Source organism: Polyodon spathula, chromosome 13 (genome assembly GCF_017654505.1).
Source record: "Polyodon spathula isolate WHYD16114869_AA chromosome 13, ASM1765450v1, whole genome shotgun sequence".
Lineage (NCBI taxonomy): Eukaryota > Metazoa > Chordata > Actinopteri > Acipenseriformes > Polyodontidae > Polyodon > Polyodon spathula.
The window spans coordinates 26,651,369-26,664,529 of record NC_054546.1 but is presented as its reverse complement, the minus strand read 5'-3'; positions in this window follow the sequence as shown (position 1 = coordinate 26,664,529).

Here is a 13,161-nt window from a genome sequence, read left to right as displayed (position 1 = left end):
AATATTACAACAGCAAGAGAACATTCAAAGAGGAGATTAAATGTTTAAGAGATACAAATGGCAAAATCGTAGAGGAAGAAAAAAAAATAGCAAATATGTTAAATGATTACTTTTCACAAGTTTTTACAAAGGAAGATACTGACAACATGCCCCACATGTCATCCAGTTCCTATCCAGTTTTAAATAACTTTAGCATAACTGAGGCAGAAGTGTTAAAGGGACTAGGAGCTCTTAAAATAAACAAATCCCCTGGGCCGGACGAGATCCTCCCAATAGTACTCAAAGAAATGAAAGAAGTAATTTACAAACCGCTAACCAAGATCATGCAGCAGTCTCTTGACACAGGGGTGGTACCGACAGACTGGAAAATTGCAAACGTAATACCGATCCACAAAAAGGGAAACAAAACTGAACCAGGTAACTACAGACCAGTAAGCCTGACTTCTATTATATGCAAACTTATGGAAACTATAATAAGATCCAAAATGGAAAATTACCTATATGGTAACAGGGTCCTGGGAGACAGTCAACATGGTTTTAGGAAAGGGAGATCGTGCCTAACTAACTTGCTTGATTTTTTTGAGGATGCAACATCGATAATGGATAATTGCAAAGCATATGACATGGTTTATTTAGATTTCCAGAAAGCTTTTGACAAAGTCCCGCACAAAAGATTAATTCTCAAACTGAACGCAGTTGGGATTCAAGGAAACACATGTACATGGATTAGGGAGTGGTTAACATGTAGAAAACAGAAAGTACTGATTAGAGGAAAAACCTCAGAATGGAGTGTGGTAACCAGCGGTGTACCACAGGGATCAGTATTAGGTCCTCTGCTATTCCTAATCTACATTAATGATTTAGATTCTGGTATAGTAAGCAAACTTGTTAAATTTGCAGACGACACAAAAGTAGGAGGAGTGGCAAACACTGTTGCAGCAGCAAAGGTCATTCAAAATGATCTAGACAAGATTCAGAACTGGGCAGACACATGGCAAATGACATTTAATAGAGAAAAGTGTAAGGTACTGCACGCAGGAAATAAAAATGTACATTATAAATATCATATGGGAGATATTGAAATTGGAGAAGGAATCTATGAAAAAGACCTAGGAGTTTTTGTTGACTCAGAAATGTCTTCATCTAGGCAATGTGGGGAAGCTATAAAAAAAGGCTAACAAGATGCTCGGATACATTGTGAAAAGTGTTGAATTTAAATCAAGGGAAGTAATGTTAAAACTGTACAATGCACTAGTAAGACCTCATCTTGAATATTGTGTTCAGTTCTGGTCACCTCGCTGTAAAAAAGATATTGCTGCACTAAAAAGAGTGCAAAGAAGAGCGACCAGAATTATTCCGGGCTTAAAAGGCATGTCATATGCAGACAGGCTAAAAGAATTGAATCTGTTCAGTCTTGAACAAAGAAGACTACGTGGCAACCTAATTCAAGCATTCAAAATTCTAAAAGGTATTGATAGTGTCGACCCAAGGGACTTTTTCAGCCTGAAAAAAGAAACAAGGACCAGGGGTCACAAATGGAGTTTAGAAAAAGGGACATTCAGAACAGAAAATAGGAGACACTTTTTTACACAGAGAATTGTGAGGGTCTGGAATCAACTCCCCAGTAATGTTGTTGAAGCTGACACCCTGGGATCCTTCAAGAAGCTGCTTGATGAGATTTTGGGATCAATAAGCTACTAACAACCAAACGAGCAAGATGGGCCGAATGGCCTCCTCTCGTTTGTAAACTTTCTTATGTTCTTATGTTCTTAATGTCCCCAGGCAAGGGGAAGTCCGTCTGTTTATACGCCAACCATATAGCATCTGCCACCCAGTGCACTAGATGTTGCTTCGACAGGGCCTGACCTCTAGACCGATAGCAGACAAACTGCTGGTTGGACTGTCTCCAGGACGCCGTCCTATCCAGCTAACAACGCAGAGTCCAAACTGGGGAGAGCGTGTGCTGTCTATTGTCCTCCTCTGACTCGTGCAGGGGAGGTCTGAAAGTTTCCAAAACCACTGGCTGGTTAATATGGAATGAAGATACCACCTTTGGCAAAAAGGCTGGATTTGTTATTAGTGTTACCCACGAGTCATTTCCAGTGAAAGCCATATATGTGTCATCGATGGACAGTGAATGAAGCTCACTTACTCGTCTAGCAGACGTAATGGCTATTAAAAACACCACCTTCAAGGAAACAGGGTGCAGTTCTGCTGACGCCATGGGCTCGAATGAGGGACCCATAAGGACCTGCAGTACCAGTTCTAGATCCCACTTGGGGACTATACTTTTCATGGGAGGAGGAAGCCTCTGAGCCCCTTTAAGAAACTGCACACAGGGGACACCGAGTCAATTTTGTCGTGGCACACTGATATTGCTGCCAGGTATACCTTCAAAGTGGACGCTGATTTTCCTGCATCAAACAGGTGTTGTAAGAAGGTTAATATCATCTCAATAGGGCAGGTCACAGGATCGTGACCTTCAGCAATGTGCCAGTCTTGGAAAACTTTCCATTTGTATGAGTACGGGGCTCTGGTGCTCAGTGCCCTAGCAGACTGTAGTGTTTCTACTACTGCATCTGGCAAACCTTGTCTGAATAGATGGCTCCATTCAACGGCCAGACCCAGAGTTGGAGTTGGGCTGGATTCGGGTGCCATAATAGCCCCTCCGCTTGGCTCAGGAGGTCCTTGCGCAGCGAGCTGCCACGGTTGACCAGACAGCGTGTCAGAGAGGAGAGCAAACCAGGGGTGCCTCGGCCATCTGGGTGCAACCAGCAGAACCTGTGCTCTCTCCACCCTGATCCTCTCTAGTGTCAGGGGTATTAATGGTAATGGAAGGAAAGCATACAAAAGCCCCTGTGGTCAGGGATGAGCTAGCGTGTCCATTCGAGCTGTGTGGAGCTCTTCTGGACAGGAGGTCTGCTGCCTTGTTGTCCACACCGGGAAGGAGAACTGCCCTGATGGAATGCAAGTTTCTGTGCATCCAGGACAGGAGTCTGTGCACTGCGTGTGCACTTAGTGGTTTACATAGACTACCACTGTGGTATACAGGTTCTCTTGGGCGCTTGCTGCCAATGTCCCTTCCGCTACCTCTTATTCCTCTCCTACTCCAGACCACTCCCCAGCCCAGGCTGGAGGTGTCTGTAGTGACCACTTCTCTTGTGTGAGGTGATCTGAGGGAAGATCTGAGGTGCAGATTGCCAGGACTGAGCCACAACTCCAATGACTTCCGGGTCAATTCTTAGGCCACAGCCTCGGTCTCCAGCCGGAGAACCGTTTACCCCTGGCCGGCAGTGGTCCCTTGCCACCAGCTTTTCCTCTGCCTGCTTGTCTGCTCTTGGGTGGAGGGCGGTGTTCAAGCCCTTTTTCCCCAGCAGGCTGTGAATGCCACCTTGGGCGCTGACGGTATGCCGGAAGGCGCGAGACCTTGTGGGACCTCTCAAGGCTCACATCAATGGTCGCCCCAAATGTCTTCCCCGGTGCAATGGGGGCATCCAGTAACACCACCCTCTCGGTCTCCACTACCTTGGCTTGCGTCAGCCACAAATGCCAGCGAGTGGCCACCATTGCTGCCAGTGACCTCCCTGATGCCTGGCCTAACTCCCCCATTAGGTCAGTCATCGCCCTTGCTACTACCTGGAGCTCCCCTATGTCTGCCTCTGTGGATCTTTCCTGCAGCCTCTGCTAACTGGGTTTGACAGACAACCAGTATAGCCATGGCATTCGCTACTCTGACTGACAGCGCTGCCGATGCGTACGCCTTCTTCAGCATAGCGTCCGTTGTCCTGCAAGGCTTAGTCGGGCAGGTTGGGTTCTTATCCCCCTTGGTGAAGGTGGAACCTTGCACCAATACCGTGACCATGTCCCCGATAGTGGGGAATGTGCCTAGGCCTGCTTCATGAGCTCCTGCAGTGTGCAGAAGAGACTCTGCCGTTCTGGAGGCTGAGGGTGCAGACGCTGGGTTGCTCCAGGAGGAGCACACCAATTCCAGGAAGTCCTGGCACAAAGGGAGGGCTTGCTGTGGGTGCCCTTTTTTCTTGAGGAAGTGGTTCCCCTTTCCCTCCTGTTTTGCCGGCCAGGGAACATCCGTGGCTGCAGCTGCATGCTGCATTAGTGCCCAGAACTCTTCTCTCTGCAACACATGCAGCAGGGGCGGTAAGGAGCCCCCCACTGTGCCCTGCACGATGGAGGTGGCTGGGTCCGAGACATCAGACCTTGATGCTGTGAAGGACAGCTCACCTCGGCTAGGAGGTCTAGGTGCTGGGAATGGGGAGAGAGACTTTGGAAGTTGGGGCTGCCCGGTGGTGGGGGACAGACTGCCCTGAGACTTCATTAGGGTCTCCAGCTGGAAGCGCCGTTCAGCCAAGCTTGCATGTCTCCGAGGTGACTGTGACAGTGAACATCTCCACCTCTGCGGGAAAGGAGAGTGGTACCTGCGCAGTGACCGCCTGTCCCCGGGTGAGCGCCCCCTCGAGCAGTACCGCCTCTGCCTCTAGAGGACCTCTGCGGAGGAGCTTGGACCACGGATCTCATTCTCCCATGGATCGGGGAGATAGACTCTGCTGGGGATACGGCTGCACTCCTGCGCATAGTTCTTGCGCTGTCGTTGCCAAGTGGTCCGTGCACAGTCAATCGGTGCCTAGGTCGGTGACGATGGGTAGCTAGGTCGGTGCCAGGCTGTAGACGGCTCCGACGGTGTTCACCGGTAGGTGGCGCTGAAGATGGTTACACTGGTGCCGAGTCAATTGGGTAGGTGCTGTTCCAAGCCTGAGGTCGGCGGGAGAACCGTGGTCGATGTCGGACTATGCAGCCGTGGTCACCGAGGGCAAGTGCAGCCGTGCTAGGTGAGCCCGAGGCTTGCTGTTTTTTTTTTTTTTTTTTTTTTTTTTTTTTGGTCGCTGTGGCCAATTAAATCGGCGTAGAGGACGACACTGCAAGCCCGCGGGGTATCCTTACAGCACCAGAAAAGCTCCCAACACTGTATCTGAAACTACATGAGGTCTGATGGGAGAAACAGTCAAGAACACTCTTAATAATGCTCAAAAGCGTGATTTTACCATGGATGTCAAGAAATTTTGAAAGTAACTAAGGACTATGGACACCTGCTCCTGTTTACTCAAATCTTTACTTTCATCTACTATTAAAGCAAAGCACTCTGCTTTTTCAATTTCACTCCTAATCTGTTCGCTCACAATGTTGGCCACAACACTGACAAGTTCATTTTGTGTTGATGAGTGGGTGTAGGTAGCATTTTTGGGCCCATACTTCAAATTCTTTTGAATTTCTTCATCATGCTCACCAATTAAACTCATCAGTTCTAGAAAGTTTCCACGATTTAAACTTTCTTCACTTTCATCATGTCCTCTTTGTGCTAAACACTGCCGGATATGGAAAGAAGAACCTCTGCTACAGTTTTAATATAGTAGGGATTTTCTTGCACAAGGGCTTTGAGCGCTTCATTTAATTGTGAGGAAACTGACTGATCTCCCTCAGACTTCATTTGTTTATAAAACTGCCACTGACCTACAGCACCTTTATGCGTTGCATTGTGGTCATGAAGATGCAATCCAGCATCTTGCTGTAAAGCTTTCTTCCAGTTACAGAAGCCATCATTTACAAAGGTTGTTTTATCATTTGGATTTCTATTTAAGGCGGGGAAAACTCTACAAGGAAAACAGAATATCCCATTAGTTGTTACATTATATTCAATCAAAGGGAATATTCTGTACCATTCCTGATTAAAACTTTGGAAATCTGGTCCATATTTTGTTTGTGGATAACTTCTGAGATGGGGTTGCTTTGGGCCATCAGATATTGCCTGTGAAATATCAGAAGGTCCAGGTCTTCTCTGCCTTGTTTCTTTGGATTTATGAACTTCAGATAGGTTGTCTATTTCCTGTGAGGAAGGGACTTGTAGATTTGAATCACTGATGTCTACATCTTCTTCGCTACTTACATCTTCGCCAGTTTGTGTAGTTCGAGCACTTGATGTTGTGGGAACAGCACTTTTTTTTAGAATTTGATTTTGGGGGGTTTGCTTTGAAAAAGTCAAGAATCAAGCGGCTCATTTTAGATCACTTGTATGTATATGTGCTGTATATGTAAGGCAATCTCACATTGAACTCCCTTAGCTACTCTGTCTTTCTCTCTCTCTGTTCTGACTGCCTCTCTGTGTTCTGACTGCCTTGCTTTCTTTCCTTCTCTTCTGTACTCTGTAATACAAATAATAATAAAAAATAAGCACACACATATATACATTGCATTCTAACTTACTACCATAAAATATGTGGAATTTATTTACACAAAAATATTATTTAGTGTGTTAACGTAGCTATATTATTGTCTAATATATTTAATAAAACCAGATAAACAAAAGAAGGAAAACAATTAAAATCATCTAGCCAGATCTTTCTTTTAAACTTGTCCCTCTCTCCTGCACAAGTTCAAGTATATATAATACACAACTATTTACAACTACATCAGACTATTCTATATCGGATATATATATATCATATATATATATATTAGGATATATATATATATATATATATATATAGTAAATCCTATAATATATATATATATAGATCTATATTTAGATATTATCCCAGTAAATGACCGATGCGCGACGACTTAGTGTCCACCAGTTGCCCCCCGCTGCTGAATCACCGTCTTCCCGCTTCGCCAACAGGCACCGGCGCAACAAGTTTGCAGGCAAGTACGTTTATTTACAATATTTACAACAAATTAAACAGTTTCTGTTAAAGTTCACGCCCTGTCCAGGCCACTAACTAACTCACTTCTTCAACCCTCTCTAAGCTACTTCGTGGTGTGATGATAGATGTGTAGTCCCAGGGTCCCTTGAGTGAAGTGAGTCAGTCTTTGGGAAAGGATTGGGTCAGCTCTCTCCCCTGAAGCTGACCTGAGTCACAGGTAAGTATAGGATGGGCTCCCTCTCCTGGAGTGTTCCGGTGGCTCAGGTGAGCATACGACAGTCTCCCTCTGCTGGAGTTGTCCTAAAACACAGGTAGTTACCAGACCGGCTCCCTCTGCTGGAGCTGTCCTGGAACACAGGTAAGTATAAGACAGGCTCCCTCTGCTGGAGTAGTCCTGAAACCCAGGTAAGTATGAGACAAGCTCCCTCTCCTGGAGTTGTCCTGGAACACAGGTAAGTATCAGACAGACTCCTTCTGCTGGAGCTATCTTGGAACACAGGTAAGTATGAGACAAGCTCCCTCTGCTGGAGTAGACCTGAAACACAAGTAAATATGAAACAGGCTCCCTCTGCTGAAGTTGTCCTACAACACAGGTGAACATAAAACAGACTCCCTCTCCTGGAGTTATCTTGAAACACAGGTAAGTATGAGATAAGCTTCTTCTGCTGAAATTGTCCTGAAACACAACATATACGAACACAGACATCCACGGAAGAGAATGAAGATGGAATTAGTTATATCCAGGCTGTGGAGAAGGAACTCCAGCAGCCAACTCCCAGTCGTCCACGGAAGTAAATTGTATTCCTTTTAAAAGCCAGCATTCATTGTCCCTGTGTTTACCATATGTCCAATGTATTGTGCCTGTTTTAAAAATAAATCATATTTGCACATCCAGCCTCACGAGTCTATTCTTTCTGGTTATTTTTCTTTCCGCCTCTGCTCTACGTAAATGGTTAAACCCCTCCAGGTTATAAAGCGAATAAAGTCACACACTCTTGTTGTGACGGCGCACAACCATACAGCGCCAAACACCGCAAGTTTCTTTTTTTTGTTTGTTAAGAAATCCAACTTCTTCAGATAACACCCGACAAAAGAAAATAAATAAACTTATACAACCAAAACAAAGACTACCTCGACAAGAGGAAAATCGCACTCGGTTTTGAACTCAACGCCGGCTATATATTTTAACACACAAGAAAACTTTACCTTACGATGTCTTTCAGCACATCGAAGTTAAACGCCACCTCCTTCTAGAACATCAGGACCATGTTCTCCACCTCCTCATGGCTCTGTCCTGCTTCTTTTTAAACCCAGAAACCCCACCCAATTAATTGGCATTCAGATTTCTGGGTTGTGTCGTTTCTTCCTCAGCCATTTCTTAAAGGCGCCGCTATCCTTTCCTCACATATCCTCTCCCCCAGCTCCAACCTATCGGTTTGAGCGGACCAACTAACCACATGTTTCCTTGACAGCCCATCTGCATTTGTATTTCTGTGTTCCCCTTCTGTGTTCAATCCTGAACTTATAAGGTTGTAAAGCTAAAAACCAGCGTGTTACCTAAGCGTTCCTCTCCTTATTCTTCTTCATAAACCTTAAAGGTCCGTGATCCGTAACTAGGGTAAACTCGTGTCCTAATAGGTAATATTTTATGGTAATAATATATATATAAACAAATATTATAAAGGTGTCGTGGAACTTTTCAGGTCCGCAACTAAAAGAGCCAACTGGACCACGTGTTCAAAGATATAAAGCTTTATTAGTTTGTGCAAACGAGAACAGCTCAACACATCAGTGTTAGGAAGCCCGAGCAGTGTTCTGCCATACAGAGTTAGCATACAGTAATTATACCTTTACAGAGAGACAAGGTAGTTTCCCTTTCAACCAATAAGCTGGAGCCAACTCAGTTGGGGGAACAACAACAGGGGGACAGGTATTTACGAGGTAACACAATACAGATCAACCGATAAGCTGGAGCCAGCTCAGTTGGGGGAACGACAACAGGGGGGACTGGCATTTACGAGGTAACACAATAAAGATCAACCGATAAGCTGGAGCCAGCAGGTCAGAGTAATTAACAGATAAGCTGGAGCCAGCTCAGTTGTCACACCATCCACAGTTTGGTTTTCAGTGACATGTACCTGCAGTTTAATATATTTCATAAACTCAGATTGTTTTAAAGCCTATAATTCGGTGAAAAATGGTAGTACAGAGTACCAACAAACAGGTACAGGAATGGTTCTATGCAATTATTCCCCTACAAAGGGAATTAACTTGAATCAATTATTTAATTTAAGGGTTAACGTTGTGTTTTGATGTGTGTTCTAAAGTCTATAGCTAAGCATATACCTGGTACATTTCAGGGAGAGATAAAATTACATCCTATATTTCCAGAATGCAGTTTAACAAATATATTTCTACAGTGCTTAACCTAGTCTTCCTGCTCTGCCAACCCTGTACCCTGTTGTGTGTTTATTTTATTTTTTTAGCTGCCCCCTTCTTGTCTGCCATTCATTTAGTTGCAAAAGTGTACACATATTCATTAATTATTATTTAAAATAGAAAAGAGAAACTTGTTAAAAAAGCAACAAAAAAAATACTTGCTAACCACCATGCTGATATCAGATATTCAATATAAAGTAATGCAAACTAAACGCTGTACCGTTAGTATTAATATACGGACACTGGTCCTAATGCAATATTCAACTTTAATTACATTTCGTGAGTGAAATACTTTTTCAGAACACTGATAGCAATTCAGTTTCCATATAAACACATTCACATATTTTATCAAGTAGTTGCTGCATTTATAATCCATTCATATTTTTCATAATATACGAAAATGTGACGTTCACGTGCCCAGAGAGAAAACATGGATACAATAATACATAGAAAAAAACATTTTTATTTTCAAAAAAGCTAGATAAATATATATATATATATATATATATATAATATATATATATATATATATATATATATATACACACACACACACACACACAAACACTACCGGTCAAAAGTTTTAGAAGACCCCCATTTTTCCAGTTTTTATTGAAATTTAAGCAGTTCAAGTCCAGTGAATAACCTGAAATGGTACAAAGGTAAGCGGTAAACTGCCAGAGGTTAAAAAAAAAAGTTTAGGTTACCAAAAACTGAAAAATAATGTACATTTCAGAGTTATACAAAAAGGCCATTTTCAGGGAACAAGTAATGGGTTAACAACTTACAGCTGTTCTGCAGCAATGGAAGTAAATTAAGCCTTGAAAGTTGATGCTAACAATTCCTACAGGTGTCCCAACTTTTGTTGATTACTTACAAACCCTCTGTCTGTATAAAAGCAGTGTTGGAACAGACTGTGTTACTACACCCTCTTAAGCATTATTTGGACAGTATTGTACTGCAGGAAGTAGTATATTGCTATCATAATGGCGAGAAAAAAGGCAATTAACAAAGGAAGACAGACAGACCATTATAACCCTTAAAAGTGTAGGTCTTTCCTTTAGAGAAATTGCAAAGAAAGCCCGTTAAACCTAAAGTGTAGAGGTGTCAGTGAGTACAGTTTCCTACACCATCAAAAGGCACTTGGAAACTGGAGGAAACTCTGACAGGAAGAGGTCTGGCAGACCCAAAGCCACAACAGAATCAGAAGACAAGTTTCTGAGAGTCAACAGCTTGCGTGATAGGCGGCTCACAGGACAACAGCTTCAAGCACAGCTTAACACTGGTTGAAGTAAGCAAGTCTCAGTTTCAACTGTGAAGAGAAGACTTCGAGCTGCAGGTTTGACAGGTCGAGTGGCAGTAAGAAAGCCATTGCTAAGATGGCAAAATAAGAAAAAGAGGCTTGCCTGGGCCATGAAGCACCGCCAGTGGACTACTGAAGACTGGAAGAAGGTCTTATGGACCGATTAATCAAAATTTGAAATCTTCGGTTCATCACACAGTGTTTTTGTATGCCGTCGAGTAGGCGAAAGGATGGTTCCTCGGTGTGTGACACCAACTGTCAAACATGGAGGAGGAAGCGTGATGGTCTGGGGCTCTTTTGCTGGATCCAGAGTCGGCAACTTGCACAGAGTGAGTGGCACCCTGAACCAAAACGGCTACCACAGCATTTTGCAGCGCCATGCAATACCCTCTGGTATACGCCTAGTTGGTCAGGGGTTCATCCTACAGCAAGATAATGACCCAAAACATACCTCCAGGCTATGTCAGAACTACCTTAGAAGAACAAGACGGTAGGCTTCAAATCATGGAATGGCCAGCAGAGTCTCTTGACTTAAACCCCATCAAGCTGGTTTGGGATGAACTGGACAGAAGGGTGAAAGCAAAGCAACCTACAAATGCAACACATTTGTGGGAACTTCTGCAACAGTGTTGGGAAGAACTTTCCAAACAATATTTGATTTCCATTGTAGAAAGAATGCCACGAGTGTGTTCGGCTGTTATATCTGCAAAAGGTGTCTATTTTTGAGTCAAAAATTTAGATTAAATGTTGTTAAACAAAACGATTCCATGATTTCTTTTTTATCTCCAATTGTTTATTTGTTCTATGCTTTAATTCTAGAGTACATTGAGACATTAAACTGCGTAAATTTCAATAAAAACCGGAAAAAATGAGGTGTTCTAAAACATTTGACCGGTAGTGTTTATATATATATATATATATATATATATATATATATATAATATATATATATATATATAATATATATATATAATATTTAGCGAAAATGATTGAGAAAAACAAGTAATAAGGCACAAAAAAGCATTACTCAGGCTCTCCGTTGCAACTTTTGTACGCTGTGTATTGATCATTTATTAATCGAACTGTAATTAGATAAAAATAAGTTAACAGCCAGTCAGCAGCATAAAATTTCGTTTTATAATAAGTTATAAAACACTTTGATTGACAAACATTGGCACTTTTATCTTCTTTCCGTTTTCTCCAGTCTCTGCCAACTTCGTTCTCCAGAGTTGGCGGTGCACTGTCTGTCAGCACTTATTAACAATGCAGTTTCAAATTTTTACTATTCTTTACTGTGATTGACTAGAAAAACATCTGGGTTTGCTTGAGATTGGATAATGTTTTATTGGATTTTTTTTTTCTCATGTATCTGAAGACATTGTATTCTGGAAGATGTAGTTAGTGTGTGTTCTAGGGGAGGCGGAGGGGGCGGCAGACGTATGCTAGAGGAGGCACCCCCCAAAGGTCACAAAAGCGCATTCCCTATGAAAGACATGTGTTTCGACAAGCATGCCAAGCAAATTGATTGATGCATTTGTAAGGAGATTTAAAAAATTGAGCAGCTCATGTGAATTTGGAGAGATTCGAGATGATTTAATTTGTGATCAATTTTGATAGATGTACTTCAGATGCACATAGGAACCAGAATAGGTATAGTAAAGAGAAACAAACAGGCAGTTCAAGTGATGTCCGTTGTTAACGCTGTGGCAAGAGAGGCCATATAGGCAAACAATATACTGTTACAAAAGGGAAAGAATGTCGGCAGTGCGGTAAAGAAGGACGTTTTGCTTTAATGTGCAGGACGAAAACAACAGTAAATGTAGTTGCGAATAAACCAATGCTGTCCCAACATTCTCCTGATTCTTTTGATTGAGGGGGAACCTGTTATGATGCTTATTGATTCAGGGGCCAGCTGCAATATAGTAAGTACCTCAGTCTGGAGAAATCTTCAAGCAAATTGAAAAACACAGCTTACACCTATGTCAAAGCAATTATATGCATGTGGTTCTAAACAGCCATTATCAATAACTGGTTTGTTTAATGCAGCAATGCATGTAAGTAATCCCTTACCAACCACAGGGGTTACGTTCTTGAAAGCCCCTGTGGTTGGCAAAACTGCAGTTGGTAAATACTAGAGCTTATGGGAAATAGCAAGTTAGGTTCTCCACGTCCAAGGTTACACTTATCTAAGTTGCATTTTCCTTCACTAAACACAAATGAAAAACACAGTAACATAAAAACAATGCAAATACTATAACATACTGTGTAATGTAACATGTAAATAGTAATAAAAGTAATGTTTTATTTACCTTGAATCCTTAGAGTTCAAGGCCAAGGTATTGTTGACTGGTGAACATTACGCTAAGTTAACACGGAGCAATGAGACTGCATGTGCATACTACTATGACTAGTACATGAGACAAAGTGAGGGATGATGCTGGTAGTAGTTGGGGGAGATGCTGGCAAGATGGGAGCGCGCAAGAATACACAAGATGGCACAGAAGCAAATGTGGATGCGTCATATGTTTCCATGCAAAACCGCGTATACACAAATCTATATGCCACGGTGGCAAATTGGTATACAAAAGGAAAACCGTGTACACATGAATTCCGCAGTTGGCAAATAAGCAGTTGGCAAAGGATTACTGTATCTGGTGTGTCAGATGTTGTCAATGCTAACATTCTAGTGGTAGAAAAAGCATAAGT